The 17,432-nt window shown below is 45.2% G+C and overlaps 1 protein-coding gene across 4 annotated transcripts in view; it reads left to right on the top strand.

Annotated features, from left to right (window-relative positions):
* PTPRM (protein tyrosine phosphatase receptor type M) overlaps window positions 1-17,432 on the top strand; it is a 655,839-nt gene that overhangs the window by 510,882 nt on the left and 127,525 nt on the right. The gene's annotated exons all lie outside the window — the stretch shown is intronic.

Below are 17,432 nucleotides of genomic sequence, written 5' to 3' on the forward strand. Positions count from 1 at the left end.
TGTTTCTAAAATGCCTATTCCCAGGTTATTTAAACATCAAATGGAAAAAATCCTATAGTTTTTCATAAAAAATTTAAACTTTTCTATATGCATTTTGCACCATTTTATGGAATTTAATAGAGAACTATATGTATGCCTCGTATTATTCTCTATTAAATTCTATAGGATTTACATCCTTATTGAATTCGGTTAGATTTTTCAATAAGGGAAGTTCAATTTTTTTCTTGCAACTGTCGCGGTTTGGACCCTTATTCTATAAATATTTAGTGTTATTTAACACCAGCACATTCTCTTTTCAATGAATCAGTGGAAAATGAGTAGCTTTTAATGGTCACAGCAGATAACTTTGACTTCTAGGCTCTGTTCTTGGTTGTGCTTCTGTCTCCATACAAAAGTTTGGGCAGGTTACTTTAACTCTCTGAGCCTCAGTTTACTCATCTACGTAACATAGGTGCTGTGAGCTTTACCATTTTAACATGTTTAAAGTGCACTATGAAAATTCTACTTATTATTGATATGATAACTGCAAAGCCTTACTTGCTAACATTCTTGAATGATGCTCAAGTATTTCAGTTGCTTGCAGGTGCCACTATCTGAAAAGTGTCTCAGTGCATAGCAACCAGAGATAAAGTAGGCACAATTGCTGAGAAAGCTGCATTTAGCAGAAGAAAGGACTGTGACATTATTTACAGCTTTTTCCTTGTCTCCTTACAAAGGATTTAACTGTTCAATCTCTGCTTATCAGCTTCAGAGTCTTTCCCAAGAAAATAATTACTGGTGTTTCTCTAAAATGCCAGCATGCCTGCAAAAACCCATTTGTAACAGAAGACGAAGTTGGCATTTGGATTGTTTTTTCTTTAAAAAGAGAGAGACCAGTGTGGTGCCTGAATAACGGTTTCCTTGCCATGAGTTTGGGTTAGCCACGTTACTGATGGGTGGCAAAAGCCATGAGTCAGATACTCAAGTTATGATAAATAAGTGAATATTTTTGTACCACATCGCCATGTGTTCTATATATACCACTGTTTTTACAGAAAAATCTATTTTAGAAAAGTTTTAGGAAGTTTTCTTGGTACTATTCCTTGCTTTCTTCTGTCTGGAAAGCCAATGAGCTTAGTATTTGTCCAGAATCAGAGAGATAGAAAGATTATAATCAATACATTTAGAACACCTTGACATAAAGCTGCTACAGCCAGCTGTTACACTGCATATTGCTTAGAGTTTGTCTATCAGAGCTCTGCAATGCTAATCCTTTGTTAAACACCCCAAGCCAATAGTGTGTTTTAGAGCAGTCCAACTGTTGCTCTAAACATCCCCAAAACTAGCCCTCTGGATCATGGTGTCATAATCGACTCTCTGTCCTTCCATCCCAACTCCCTTTTCCTGAACCAAGTGACTCTCGGGCATAAGAGGGAATCTCAGCCACCATTTCTGATGCTGATGAGTCACAAGATATCGACCTTTAACTGATTATTAGTACATGCCTGAATATTGCGCATTCTGGGTTTTGGGTCTGTGTGAATTTGGAGGCAGAGTGTGGGGGTGGAAATTCCTTATTTGTGGAGGAGGAGGAGGAGGAGGATGCAATTCTGTGGCATGTTGATTTTAAAAAGAAAAACTATGAGTGACTTGAACCTGCTTGAGGGGCTTGGAATGTTAGAGAATGGCCTGGGAAGGGTGAAGGATGGATTAAAGAGAACAGACAATGAACCGTGCATGATAGAGATGGGTGACGTTATATAAAATATTATGAGTGTAAGTTTGTGATAGCAATGTTACGCATCATGAGTGACAAAACCATGAGTAAGTCATGCAGGTTATCACATCAGCTTACATATTTTGTAAGTGACACAGGAAATCTCTTTTAGAAATGTGTTAGAGCATTTTAAAGCATTTTCATTTTGACTGTATTTTGTATCCCTGTACCAATAAAACCAGCTGCCTTAGTTATTATCAGTCCCATAACATAGGGCTTAGAGGAGTGATATAGAAATCCCTAAAAAGAAATAAAAATGGCTTTTACATTTTAAAATGCCAGTGTTAACCTCTAATATTTGTACCCATTCAAGACTTAGGAGCAAGTATTGAGGCTCATTGGGAAGCTGGGAATCTCCCTCTCCAATGGTATAAAGATCCCATTACAATGTTGTTAGAAATAATCAAACAGGTTGTCCCTGGGGTGGATTGGGGAGACGGAACCCTTTATTGCCTGCTCGTTCCACCTACAGATGTGTTGCTGCAAGATATTTGACTTATGAGGCTTGTCTACATGAAGATTAGTTTGCGGCAAGCTGGGTGTGAATCTCATCTGCACTAGCCAGCTGTGGTCTAACTGTTGTGTGCACCCTCCTGATGTGCATTAACAGTCCGCTAATGTGCTTTGGTCGAGTCCCGTTTCAAAGAGGACTGTATCGAAGCACTCTTAATGCACATCACCAGAATGCACACAAACAGACCATGACAGGCTAGCATGGGGTAGATTCACACCTCAGTTTGGCACAGTCTAATTGTTTGTGTAGACAAGTCCTAAGCCCATGACATATTAATGTGGAGAAAACCTGTCACTAGAGCAGGACTGAATCTTGCCCAGCCTAGGCCTCAGGCAGGGATAAATCGTGGGATTAGGGATTTCACATTTATGGGAAGGTGAAGGAAACCTTTCTGTGACAGATTGATGTATAAAAAAGGCAACTTTTTGACGATGCTCAGGAGGTTGGACTATTAGAATGAATCCCAAAGAGAGAGATGGTCTAGAGGGCAGAATGCAGTGAAAGTAGTCAAGGTGAATGATAAATGAATTTATCACATGGGCTATCCAGTGGGTCACAGAGATATGACCTCCACAAATGGGGTGTAATGGAGGGCAGAGCATCATCACAGAACACATTTGTGTGCATTTAAAATGCCTCCTATCTAGCTCCGCAAAAGGAATGGAAAGCTGGGCTCCTACGGTGCACACCACCTCTGGGAGTTTGAGGCTGTGCTCACAGTTGACAGCTACAAAATAAGAAGGTAGCTTCTTTCATCATGAATCAGCTAGTTTTCTAAAATGATGATTAGTCTCAGGAAGAGAATTTCAAAATCTGTCATAAATGTATTGTGTGAAAACCTTTCATGTTTATGTTGTCTGGAACTATATATCACACCACCATCCTGCCCCCTGTGTAGGACTACATGTTTTCTGTTTCTTCCCTCTTTATTAAGATCAGATGATAGTACCCAAAAAGAATGAGATAAAGGGGGAAAGCTCTTGCAATGTCTAATGTAAATTTAAAAAAAAAGTTCAAAAATGGTATTATTATAATAATAATAATAACAATAAAAAAGTCGTTCACAGTCTCTAAAAATCACCCTGCAATATACACAGTCTGGTGAAATAAATCCTTTTGCTATCTTGATATATGTACAACTCATTTCCCTATGTATTTTATTTTATTGTGTATCTTTTAAACTAATATTGTGTACATGTGTGTGCATAAAAATAGAAACAAAGCATGCTCATTGATGATATATATGAATAGAATAGCATATGGGTTAACAAAAGAGAGACCCAGGTTTGAATGGAAGATTTGGTTTATTGCTTTTTCACGGAGTTGGTCAGAAGACATAATTTCCATCCCCTGGGAAATTCTGACATTTTGGAAAAATAATTGTCCCAATTGGGACAAATAGTCAAAATTTTCCACAGAAGAGAAATTCTGAAAAAATTATTCAGAAAGAAACAAAATAATTCATTTAGTTAATGTCCAACTTTTGTTTTGAAAATGTGGAAACATTTTAAAATAAAATATTAAATACAATATTAAAACTAATCTTATGTAATATAAAAGTCAAAACTAAATTATATTAAACTATAAAGGCAAACCCACACATTTTGATGCTATCAGAATGAAATGTTCCATCATTATTGAAATGAAATGAGAAAGTCAAACCAAATTATTTTTAAATATTCCCATTGAAAATTGCATCAAAAAAGGTGTGTCCCTCTGCTAGGGATACAGAGCCAGAGCTCTCCATTTGGTGCAGCAGCTTCATACTGGGGCCACATGGGGATGCTAACTCATACCCCCTCAGGTGACCAGAAGAGAGGGGGACTATGAATGTCCACGCCAGTACAGCAAAAGCCCTCTTTTACCTGGACCAAGTGGAGCAGCACCCACCCTCCCATCCTTGGAAGTAGTTAAATACCAGATTTGGCCATGCTCCAGCTATGGACATTACACTAGCTTCTTTCTCAGAGGGCTGGGAAAGAATTTTTCTCTCCCTGCCAAATTGGCCAACGTGAGATGGGAAGGGGGGAAGGGATTTCACTTTCCCCACAGTGGCTTAGGAACTTATTTGGGGCAAAAATGAAATGGGGGTTAAGCTATGATGTCGCAGCTCATTGTGCAAGTTTGGGGCGGATGTCCAGTGCAGATATTCTGTAGGGAAGGGATACAGTGATCAGAAAAAAATGTATGGATAAAGGATTTAAAGGAGGTATTTTTTAAAGGTGTGGAAATGGGGGAGGGTCAGGGGGGTAGGATTCAGGGCTTCTATGACCAGTAGGGTAGGGACTCATTCAAAGGTGGGGTGGCAAGGTCCTAGCAGCAGGTTTTCTGGGAACCAGGATGGATAAAGGGGGAAGCTTGACAGCAGTCCCTCTCTGCCCCTCCCAGGTATATGTAAATGATTATGGAGTTACTTGCACTGTACATTTTTCTCTGCTGGTTACTCACAAACATTTAGGAGTAAAGTTGCAGCCTAATTAAACCACATTCAGTGTCTCTTGTCCTCCTTCCAGCATAGCTGGATAATAAGAGACTGGTGGCAGAGCTCTAGCTTTTAACTTAACTTTTAACTTTCAAGGTTCCATTAATTTTTAGTATCCCATTCAAAAAGCCCTCATGAACATGTATGTTGACCTGATTGTATTTTGTTTCTCTAGATTTTTTTTTCAACTGGTTAATGTAAATAAACAAGTAAATATTGCAGCTTAAATTATTTTTCGTTGTGACCAAAATCATGCAATCAGTTTTGGGCAGTTTTGGGAAAAAAAAAATATTGTCACTTGTCATTATGTGCTTTGTGCAGTTATCCCATTTCTGACTTTATGGGTGAATTTCACTAAGGGCTAAGAGCAATGTCTTGAACCAGAAACAGTACAGGCAGGAGCTGTTCAAACATTCACACATAGCTCTGCAAATGTTTCTCAAGCCTTTTCTTCAGAATCCTGGCCCCTTGACCTGCTTCATGAAAGACCTTAGGTTTAATCAAGCTAAAATGTATAGTGGTCTTTTTATGTGGACAAAGACTAAGAAGTGACTACTAAATTAATTTGCACTGTTTCCTGAGTCAGCAGTTGAACTCAATTGAAGTAAAGGCTGATGGACCATTCCAGTGCACCACTGTCACCAGTTTGCCCACTCTCTTTGAGACAGTCACCAATGTTCCCACCCAGGTAGACACTGCACTAGCAGTGAAAGAAGAGCTGTCAAAGCAGAAAGGTCAGTTTGGGCCCAATCCTATAACTTCTTTAGACAAACTCAGAAGAGATCAGATGCCAGGTCATTTGTGCAGGATAGAGATCTGGTATTTGGAAGAAAACAGCCCAATTTCTAATGATGTCATTATAAATCTTCTCAAGATTGTTGTGAGTACCAGGATCTCAAACAGAATTTAGTGGGATCAGGACAAGAAATAGAATTAAGGCTCCTCTGTGGGTAGTTTACTGTTGCAGTTGTTCTCTGCTTTTTCACCTGCTACCGCTCCCCGTTTTCTTTCTCTTCCTCCTTATCCCCGTTGTTCTCTCAAATTACATTTTGTTAAATCATGCATTATTTTGCACATGTGCTCCAACTAAAATTTTGCAAAATAGATAAAATTGTAAATACTTTATTCTTTTTTCTTTGAGTCTGAGACCTTATCTAGAGTTAACATAACCTATTGATATTCATTCAAAACAGGCAAAGTGTACAAAAGATAGCTAAAAATCTGATAAATGATGTGGAAAAAGGCATGAAGTGGTAAAAACAGAGGGCCAAATTCTGCCCTAGGTTACACTGATGTAAATCCAGAGTATTCCATTGACTCAAGAACTCATTTAAGAGAGTCAGTACTCTTTTTGCACATTGGAAATAAACAGATTTTTGCTGCTCCATAATTTAAGTATAATCCCCACACGCACACTCTTTCTTTTGGCCTGTCAGTTCTTGTTCTGACATGAAGGAATATTTCTTTGTCAGCGTGGCATAAGGGAACAAACAATGAAGGTGGTAGTATTCTTGAAACACTACGGCTGTAAAAATACTGCATTTCAAAATTATAGCAGTGGCATGGCAATTTTTAACAGAGAGATAGCATGGCAGAAATGAAATGAGCAATGTTAGCACTTGCTCTGAAGCAGGAAATTGATAATGAAAGAGAGGACGAGGCATCAAAAATATATAATAATCTACCATATATCTGTCAGGCAAAGACCTGGTCACTGTCAATCTCTTATGATCTGTACCACTGTGTACCAGTATACTGTATACTTTGCTTTGTTGCATTGTGCTTATATTATATGTGCTGGACTTCATAGGAGCAAGGTTGCTTAAATGATCATGTACAGGGTTACAAAGGTGATCCTTAGTCAGGGACAGTTCTAAGACAGGGTTCTGCTTGTCTTTGTTTCATTTTTCTTGACTACTATGCTCCAGGTGGCTGTTCAGTAGAAACAATGTTTCCCTGAGGGCAGGAGAACTTGTAAAGCACTTTACAAACCTAATCACCAGATCTTGCTGCAAACTATTGTGCTTTTAAAAAACCGTTTCTCCTAACTCTCTTTATTTGCTGTCTGATAGAGTGTTGACAGTACACAGTTTAATGTCAGTGTGAAATGACATTTCTGAGCATATTCCATTTCAATATACAGCGTATAAATGTGGAATTGAACAACCTAAGTTTGCTATGAGCAGAGCTTCACTATCATTAATGTCAAGTTATTCCTATTTTTCCTCCTCATTTGATTACACCTGCTTCATATTTCTGTCTCTGTCTATAAAGTAGTCCATCTGGAATTTTATTGTTTTGCTAAGAAATATAAAGCTGAACAAAAATATGTATTATTTATGACGGAGATTAGATATCCAGGTTCCAAAGTTTTGTTTTCTGGAAGGAGCATCTTCAAATGAGCAGCAATCTAATAAATGTAGATTGGGAAACTGTTTAGAGCTGCTTACAGATTCAGGGTGTGCCCCGTTTAAATAATAACAGGGTGATAGAGAATTCTGCAGACAGAATTATTATTCCATAGATGGTGATTTTAAAACATTTGAGCATCTTGTATTTATAATTGCATTTATAAATGCAGTCTGAAAAATGTTTTTAAAAAAACATTCTTTGGAATAATGTATAAAATAATAATTTTGTAGCAACTCATAGGATTATAAAATATTAAGCCAAGATCAATGCTGGTGCAAGAAAATGCAATTCCAGTGGCTTCAGTGGAGTTGCATATACTTAAGCTCTCACTGAAGTCAATGGCAATTTTTCCTTTTAACTTAGGGTATGTAGATTACCAGGGCTGCAGGGATCGATGCAGTGGCATTGATTGAGTGGGTCTGTGCAGACCTGATCAGTCGATCAAAGAGTGCTCTCCAGTTGACTCAATTAGTCCACCTCCCCAAAAGGAGTAATTCTACATCGACAGGAGGGCATCTCCCGTCGATGCAGCACCATGAAGACACCGCGGTACCTAAACATAAGTACATCAATGGAAGATATGCAAGCTACATTATGTCGACTGCCGCCACCAGTGTAGACCAGCCCTTAGAGATTTGTATCAAGCTCCAGGGATGAATTTGGTCCAATGTCCTTTGTAAGAGTCTTGTACTGGCCCAAATCTCTGGGATTTTTTTGTATAACAGAAAATAATCAATGTCTCATTTAATTCAGTTTACCCACATCTGTATGTACTTTGCTAGCATATTCAACACCTTGCTGTATTGAGCCCTATTAGAGAGCTTTATCCAGAAGTGATGCGCCTTTAAATCATGAAAGAGGAAATGTTCATATAGTATGTAAGATTAGCATGGCAGAGAAGTGTTTGAAATTTTCCAGTTTTGCTTTGTGGGATTTTTTGAGAGGAGAGGGGAGATTTGCTTTTATTTTTGCACTAAAAATAATGATTGTGGTGTGAAATTTTGTATTTGTGACTTCACCTTGCATAAAAACAAGGTGAGTCCTAAGACTTCTAAATATGAGTCTGAAGAAATCTTTGTCTTGACAAACTATCCATTTTCAGGAGATTTCATGCCACCCTTTTCCTACATTCTTGTTTTATCAGTCCTCAACTCATTATAAAGAGTAGATGGGTATCTTAAACCATCCTGCCAGATGGAGTCTACCTAAAAAGTTCTTAACAGCTGTCATCTTCACCACCTTAGTAATAAACCTCTCTTGACTTAAGTGGGAGCTACATATGTTCAGGAACTGTAGGATCACATAGGAAAAAGGAACTTAGTCCTTTCATGTCCCATTTCCCATATATCATCTCTCTATTGGCATTTATACCATGGTACATGACCTCATCTTACTTTGATTTAAAATCGTATTTTTCTGAAGTATTGACATAAAAGACTCATGACTTTGCAACAGTTTCTGACTTGCTTTTGAGATTATGTGCTGAAGAGAAGGCCCCATTCCTGAAAATCCTTGTGACTCAGAGGTGATGGGGGGCACATGGGGTCATCTGCCCCTCTCCCCCAGATTTCTGCTAGGGTTTATATTTTTATTTCTTTTGTTGCTGGGAGTGTCCCCCAACCCCTCACTATCAACAGTTACACGTCACTTCTGTCTTCTGTAATGGTTGTCTTGTATTGATGCTGCTTGTAGGGTCAGTTTGTAATTATTGCTTTACTGGTGTAAGGTTGCAGAATTTGCTTTCTGGATAATTAGAGTGGAAATTTTGCTTCTGTCTTGATTGTTTCCCTTGTTTATTGCATTCTCTGCTCTTCTCTGAAGGAAGGGGGATATCTGTAGAGAGCAGACAAGAGGTTACTTTGCTGTAGAGGAGTTCATCAAACATTCTATCTCCTTTGTGCCCACATTTACTCTAGATCAGTGGTTCTCAACCTTTTTTTCCCCGAGTACCACTCGGGAAAAAAAGGGGGGGGACTTTCGGCGGTGGCGTGGTTTCGCAGCGGCGGCGGGCCGAGACTTGCGGCGGCGGCAGGGTTTCACAGCGGGCTCCATGGCGGGAACAATGCCCTCTGCCGAAACCCTTCCGCCGTTTCCCCTTTACGGCGGCAGAGTTTCGCGAGGGTGGGTGGCAGGGCCCTTCCAGCGGCGCCTGATTCGGCGGCGCGGTATGGCTCGCGTACCACCCAGCCTTCTTCGGCGTACCACCGGTGGTACGCGTACCACCGGTTGAGAACTGCTGCTCTAGATCTAAGAGAGTGAAGGGTTATATGAGTCATCAGAGTTTTGTGTATTTCTTACATCTTGTGTAGTTAAAGGCTCCTGAGGTTCTTGTGGCTCAGTGCAAATGAGGGGGATCTGCAGAGATTAAAGCATTAGGCAGCATCCAGAATACCTGAGTAAAAATTTTTACGTTCCTTGTAAGTTTATTTGCTTGAGTCCAGGGGATTATTTTGCTCACAATACAGAAGTCTAGTTGTTGTATATCAAATTCTTGAAATAGTTGTTTTTCGAGTAATTGCTCAAGTCTGTTCCACTATAGGTGAGTGCACGCCACTGTGCACGGTTCCTGGAATTTTTTTTCCCCTTAGCAGACCAGGCTGGCTCTGGTGCCCACTGGAGTTCCGCGCGCATGCCGCGGTATATGAGACACTGCCGGCCCTACACCCCCTCAGTTCCTTCTTTCCGCCCGTGACAGTTGCTGGAACTAGCCTGGCTTTCTGCAAGTACTATTCCCTTTGTTTGAACTCTTTGTTATTCGAAGTACTTTAGTTAGTTTTAAGTCATTGTTAAATAGTTGTTAAATAGTCTTAAGTGTAGTTAGATAAGAAGTCTCTGAGGGACTTAGAGCAGCCGGGCCATACCCTGGTCGCCTGGATTTACGCCGTGTGCCTCCTGCGGGAAGGCTTTCCCATTCAGCGATCCCCATGATTGGTGCCTTAAGTGCCTGGGGGAAGAGCACAGGAAAGATAAATGTAAGGTCTCCAGGGCTTTTAAACCGCGGACTCAGAAGGACCGAGAGTCCGGTTAAAAGCCCTGCTCATGGAGGCAGTGCTCCGCCCTGTGTCTGAGCCATCCTGCTCCACATCGGCACCGAGTGTCACCTCAATGCAGAGTGCACTGCTGGCACCAGGCTCGACTTGGCACCAAGCAACATCCCCGGTGCCGAAGAAGAAGAGACAGTGCGCGGAGTGCAGACACAGTCCTGCGCCATCAGTACGGGCAGGGTCGTGTGCAGAGATGCACCAGCCATGGCCTATCGAGTCTTCTCCGGTGCCTGCATCTCCGAGCAGGGAGCATCCCCCGACTCCTGGAAGTGGGAGAGTGCCCCTGTCGATGCCGTCGAGACCAGAGGCTTTTCAGGCAGCAATAGCCTTATTGACCTTGCCTATGCCACCTCTGCCCCCCCCTCCGTCGAGGGAGAAGGGGCCGGTGTCCCGGTGGCAAGCCCGCGTTGGGTCCCCCCAAAGGGCAGTGGAGATCCCTGATATGGGGAGGAAGATCTCCTGCCAGACAGCCACCAGGGGTGGAGCGAGGACATTCCCCAGCAGTCACTCCAGGTTGCCTTCGTCGAGCCGGCCTGCTTCGACTCAGGGTGCGGAATTTCCCTCTTGGCGCCGATGTCAGTCCCCGTCACCGGAGGCAGCGCAGACCAAGAGGCGGCACCATTCAAGGTCTGGTAGGCAGCACTCAGACACCTCCTGCTCCAGATCCCCGGCATCGAGGAATTCGCCTGCACCGAGGTGGTGCAGAACCCGGTCACCGTTGGAGGACTTAGCACTGAGGGGTTCGCCCGCACCGAGGCAGCGCGGAACCCAGTTCCCATACAAAGACTCTGCACCACGCAGTCCCCAACGCGGAACCCAGTCGCCAGAGTCCGGCTTGGCACCTTGGAGTTCGGAGCAGTGCCGGTCTCGATCACCAAGGGGCAAGCGGCACCACAAGTTCTCGGTACCAAGACAGCGCTCCAATACCGAGAGTTCTTCGGAGCACACTTCCATCCGTCAGCATCACTTGTGGCGACGGAGGTAGTCCTCGTCATCCTCCATGTCAGAGGCGTTAAGAGGACGGTCCCCGGCATGGCATCGCACCCGGGACCGAGGACTGCCATGGCACCGCCAGTCTAGTGGCTCAGGGTCGCATGGGGGGACAGTTGTCAGGACAGCTGGTGCCCCCACAAAGCATCACAGCAGGTGGAACAGTCAGCCCCGGTTTGGTCCCAGGGACAATGGCCACACCAATGGTCTTATTGGGCCCCAGGGGGCATCCAGATGGGACCGGGGCCCCAATCCACCCTGTTAGCATGCCCCCGGCACAGGAGAGGGCCCATATACACCGCTTCTCAGACGAGGAGTCAGACCCCATGGAGTGACCCTCTACGGGTGCATCCCTTCAGCAGGCAGGGGAGCACCCACAGGACGCGCCTCAGCAGTTCTCTTTCTCCTCCCCGGACGAGGCAGTCTCCCGGGACCACACGGCGCCACTGGAGGATTTCAGGGCACACCAGGAGCTGCTCAAGAGGGTGGCCTCTAATTTGGGACTGGAGGTCAAGGAGTTAGTGGAGGCCAATGATACCGTTTTCAATGTGCTGGCGGCAGCTGCCCCAACGAGAATGGCCCTACCAGTCCACGATAGGGTTCTCAAAATTCTTAAGGCCCTGTGGCAAACCCCTTCCTCAGTCACCCCGATGTCGAAGGTAGCTGGAAAAAAGTATTATGTCCCAGCTGAAGGGTTTGAGTATCTGTTCACTCACACGGCCCCGGGTGATAGATGCAGCCAACCAGTGGGACAGGCAAGGTCCACTCCCAAGAACAAAGACAACAAAAAGTTGGATTTGTTTGGGAGAAAAATGTATTCCATGGTAGCCCTGCAGTTCAGGATTGCCAACCATCAGACCCTCCTGGGGAGATATAATTTTAATTTGTGGGACTCTCTCAGGCGGTTTGCTGAGGCCCTGCCCCAGGACCAGGCCTCAGACTTCACCACCATCCTGGATGAAGGAATCACAATGGCTAGGGCAGTGCTCCAAACGTCCAGTGATGCTGTTGACTCGGCGGGTAGGGCCATAGCCTCCACCGCTTCCATGAGGAGGTGCTCGTGGCTGCAATCCTCAGGCCTGTCCTAGGAGGTGCAGCAATCAATCCAGGACCTCCCCTGCAATGGGTCGGCCCTCTTCTCCGATCAGACCAATGTGAAGCTGCATGGTCTGAAGGACTCCAGGGCCACGCTTTGCTCCCTGGGCCTGTACACGCCCCAGACTTCCAGGCGGTAGTCATGACCCAGGCACAGCAGCAACCAAGGCCTCCGCCTAGGCCCTTTCAACCCTACAGAAATAGGGACAGAAATAAGGGGTTTAGAACATGGAATCAGCCCCCCAGCAGGGACCCCCCAGGGGGTTGGGCAATTGTAGGAGACAGTTTTGATGGTGCGCCCAAGGGTGACACCCCTACTGCTCCCCTGGATCTACTTTGCCCTTTCCTGAACAGGTTAAGGCCCTTCTTTCCCAAATGGGCAAAGATTACATCGAACCGTTGGGTCCTTGGGATCGTCTCTGGGGGCTTCACCATACAGTTTACCCCCGCCCCCCCCCCCCCCCCCCCCAACACCTCCTCCCCTACGTCCCTCTTCAGGGACCCTTCTCATGATCAACTCCTCTTGCAGGAGGTGGACACCCTCCTCAACATAGGAGCACTGGTTATGGTTCCTCAAGGGGGAAGGGGTTCTATTCGAGGTACTTCCTCATCCCCAAGGCAGAGGGGGGTCTGGACCCATATTAGACCTGTGTCGTCTAAACAAATATGTCAAACGACTCAGGTTTCGCATGGTTTCCCTAGTCTCCATAATCCCTTCCCTGGATCCAGGAGACTGGTATGCCACCCTCGACCTCAAGGATGCATACTTTCATGTGTCCATCCTCCCCAGCCACAGGCGTTTCCTTTGCTTCACGGTGGCTGGCTCCCACTACCAATTTACAGCCCTGCCCTTTGGCCTATCTTCGGCTCCAAGGGTGTTCACCAAATGCATGGCGGTAGTGGCAGCCCACCTGAGGCGAAAGGGTGTGCAAATCTTCCCTTATCTGGACAATTGGCTGATCAGGGGCAGGTTCAGGTCTCAAGTGCAGGAGAGCATGACCCTCACTTGCTCCACGTGCAGCAGGCTGGGACTGCTCATAAACGAACAGAAGTCCATACTAATCCCAGTGCAACGCATAGAATTAATTGGGGCCACCCTGGACACTTCCCAGGCCAGAGCCTTCCTGCCTCAGCCACGTTTCAAGACGATGGTCTCTATCATCTCCCAGCTGCACCAATGCCCCACGACAACAGCCAGGCATTGCCTACAGCTGTTAAGCCACATGGCGGCGTGCACGTACGTAGTGAGACTAGCTTGCCTGAGGCTCAGGCCATTTCATGCGTGGTTGGCCTTGGTATATGTGCCAAGCAGACACCCACTGAATTGGGTGGTCACAGTTCCCCCACCCGTCCTAGCCTCTCTAGACTGGTGGAGGTCTCCCAGGGCAGTGTTGAAGGGCATTCCATTCAGGGAACTGGTCCCGTCAGTCACCCTAATCTCTGACGCCTCGGATGTGGGATGGGGAGCCCACATCAGTGCCAACCAAGGCACTCAGGGGCTCTGGTTGGGGGAGGACAGGTGCCTGCACATCAATGCCTAGCATGCAGTGTGTTCCTCCGATTCCTGACAGGCAGAGTGGTGCAGGTGCTGTTGGACAACACCGCAGCTATGCTTTATATAAACAGGCAGAGGGGGCGCTCTCCTCGGCTCTCTGCGAGGAAGCTACCCATCTGTGGGACTTTGCCATGAGGCACGACTTCCACTTGGCTGCCTCCCACCTCCCTGGAGTGAGGAACGACAAGGCAGATCACCTCAGTAGGTCATTTCTACTCCGCCACGACTGGTCGCTGCACCCGGAGGTAGTGACTGCGATCTTCCAAAAGTGGGGTGTTCCCCAACTGGAGCTATTCGCGTCAGCCTGGAACATGAGGTGCCAAAGGCTCTGCTCGCTACGGGGTCACAAGACCGGGTCGACTTCTGACACATTCCTCATCGACTGGACAGGGACCCTCATGTACGCATTCCTGTCCATTCCGCTCCTGCCCAAGGTCCTACTGAAAATAAAGAGGGATAGGATGGACATCATACTCATCGCTCCGGCCTGGCCAAGACAGCATTGGTTCAGCATGCTGCTGGACCTTTCGATCGCCCTGTCCATGGAGCTCCCGACGCGACACGACCTTCTCTCGCAGGACCATGGTCGCCTGTTGCACCCAGACCTGGACTCCCTGCACCTCACAGCCTGGAGGCTCTGTGGCTGATGGAGGGAGAGAGCGAGCCTGCTCGGTGCAGGTCCAACACGTCCTCTTGGGCAGCAGGAAACCTTCTACACAGGTCGTGTATCAGGCTATGTGGAAACGGTTTACCTCTTGGGCGGAGTCCCAGGGCATTCTGCCCAGCCTCTCTCCTATTCAGGCGATCCTGGAGTACCTGCTCCAGCTAAAGCTTCAGGGTCTTTCGCTGGCCTCGTTGAGGGTTCACCTGGCTGCCATTTTGGCCTTCCATTAGCCACTAGAAGGGAGATCCCTGTTCTCCCATCCCATGTCGGTCAGGTTCCTCAAGCGGGTGGAGAGGCTTTATCTGCAGGTCCGTGACCCAGTGCCTCCCTGGGATCTCAATCTGGTCCTCTCAAGACTCATGGGGCCCCCCTTTGAACCCACGGCTTCATGCCCTCTGCTCATTCTTTCATGGAAGGTAGCCTTCCTGGTGGCCATTACCTCAGCTAGGAGGGTCTCCGAAATTAGGGCCTTGACCTTGGAGTCCCCTTATACAGTATTCTATAAGGATAAGGTGCAGTTGAGGCCACACCCAGCCTTCCTGCCCAAGGTGGTTTCCCAATTTCATGGTAACCAAGATATTTTTCTCCTCGTGTTTTTTCCCAAACCGCATGGTTCAGAGGAGGAAAGGAGATGGCATTTGCTGGACGTGAGACAAGCCCTGGCCTTCTACATCGAGTGTACAAAGCTGTGCCGGAAATCGATGCAGCTCTTCGTTGCAGTGGCGGACCAGATGAAAGGCTTTATCTGTCTCCACCCAGCGCATCTCCTTGTGGATTACATTGTGCATCAAGTTGTGCTACAAGCAGGTGAGGGTGCCGCTTCCGGGAACCATCACAGTGCACTCAAGCAGAGCTCAAGCCTCATCTACAGCTTTCCCGGAGAGAGTGCCCCTGCAGGACATCTGGAAAGCCGCCACCTGGTCGTCGGTGCATACCTTCACGTCCCACTACGCCATCGTCCAGTAGGCAAGAGAGGATGTGGGATTCGGCAGAGCTGTACTGAGGACAGCTCACTAGTAACTTCTACCCACCTCCAAGATATGCTTGTTAGTCACCTATAGTGGAATGGGCATGAGCAATCACTTGAAGAAGAAAACAAGGTTACTTACCAGTAACTGATGTTCTTCAAGATGTGTTGCTCGTGTCCATTCCACAACCCACCCCCATCACCGCTGCCAGAGTTGGCAGAAAGAAGAGACTGAGGGGGCATAGGGCCGGCAGTGCCTCATATACCATGGCATCTGCGTGGGAATCCAGGGGGCACCAGAGCTGGCCCTACGGAGTCTGCTAAGGGGAAAAAAGTTCCGGGAACCATGCACAATGGCATGCACTCACCTATAGTGGAATAGACATGAGCAACACATCTCAAAGAACATCAGTTACCTTGTAAGTAACCTTGTTTTTCAGCTTTGATGTTTTACCACATAACCTCGATTCCAGCATTAGATTCAGAAAGTTTTTATGATAATAACTGTACAGTACCTCTTAATGCTATACTCTAAATATGGGACAAAAACTTAAAATGAAGCACTGAGAAAATGTTATTGCAAGAAGATGATAATGTGTTGGATTCATTCTCAGGGAAGATTATCTAACCTGTGGTGGGATCTCAGGTTCTGCTGTCAAAACAATAATACAAGTGAGAACTTTAACTTTTTGGGGGAAGAATACAAATTTCAGTCTAAAACAAAGGACTCTTTATAGAATGGCAGATAATTAAGATGTACACTATCAATCAAATCTCTTTTTATAATGCTGTTGAGTAACCAGAGTCCTATATTTGTCCATGCTGGTGATTATAGGTTTGCAGATATGGATCCGTACCACTGGAATGCAGTCCAGGACAGTCATATTGCATGGCTTCTCTAGGAAACTTCAAAAAACTGAGACAGTCTCGTGGTCCAACAATTACTCACCATACAAGAATTCTATATAAAAGGGCTGAATTTGGGACATTGGCAGCAGTTAAGGGGAGATGGATAATGCTCACAACTCTGGTGATGGGGAAAGGAAGATCACTGAGATTATCTAAAAAGGTCATTATAATTGATAGATGGAGGGAACTCAACTATTCTTCTATCTTGTAGACCAAAATCATCTGCACATTTCAAAGCCTGCATAGAAGTAGAGAGGCAGGGAACTCTCCCACTGGAGACCTGGTTTTGTGTGTTCTTGGACAGGAGCATTTCCCATTGTTCCGGGTGACACAGAAAAAAAGAGAAATATGGTTTATGAATGAAAGTGCAGAGGTCAAATTTGGACACTCTCATTGTCAATATCTCGGCTAGGGATTCAGGTCCCAGCCTGGATAGTTGGAGAAAGCACTGTGGCCAGGAAGAAGGTCTGTGCACTAGTGGTTTGGGATTAGAGAGGACCTGTAGAAGGAGAGCTACCCACTCCCCTGCCTACCCTGCTGCATCCTTAAAAACAAATAGAAAACTTTTCAGTAGTTGTCTGTTTATTGCGGTGGTGCACTCTCCAGGCCATAGTTAGGGTTGTGTCAAGATTTTCAGTTTCACAGGGCAATGATTTCTTAATATTTTCTAAATCTTTAGAGAATAATAAAACCTGAAAAATAGAGATTATAATGTTGAAGGAGCTCTAAATTTCTATGTATCTGTTATATATGTGACTTTTTTCTGTAAAATATTGTTTAAAAACAAGTCAGAAAACATTTGGGACCAAAGTATCTCCCCTTTTTTCAGAAACTGTTTTTGTCAGCATGCCATAGGGAATTTGAACCAAATTTCATGGAATCAGATACTATTCTACATAGGTAAGGGTATCAGAAGCTGGCCCTTGATTAGCAGATTATATTTAATAAGTGTTAAATTGATTAAAATTGTCTGAAAAAACAGTAGTGATTGTAATAAGTTATTCCATAACATATTTTCAAAGTGTAAAACTCATCTAAAAACAT

Source organism: Emydura macquarii, unplaced genomic scaffold (assembly GCF_026122565.2).
Source record: "Emydura macquarii macquarii isolate MOO-44397 ecotype Brisbane River unplaced genomic scaffold, CSIRO-AGI_Emac_v2 contig_212, whole genome shotgun sequence".
NCBI lineage: Eukaryota > Metazoa > Chordata > Testudines > Chelidae > Emydura > Emydura macquarii.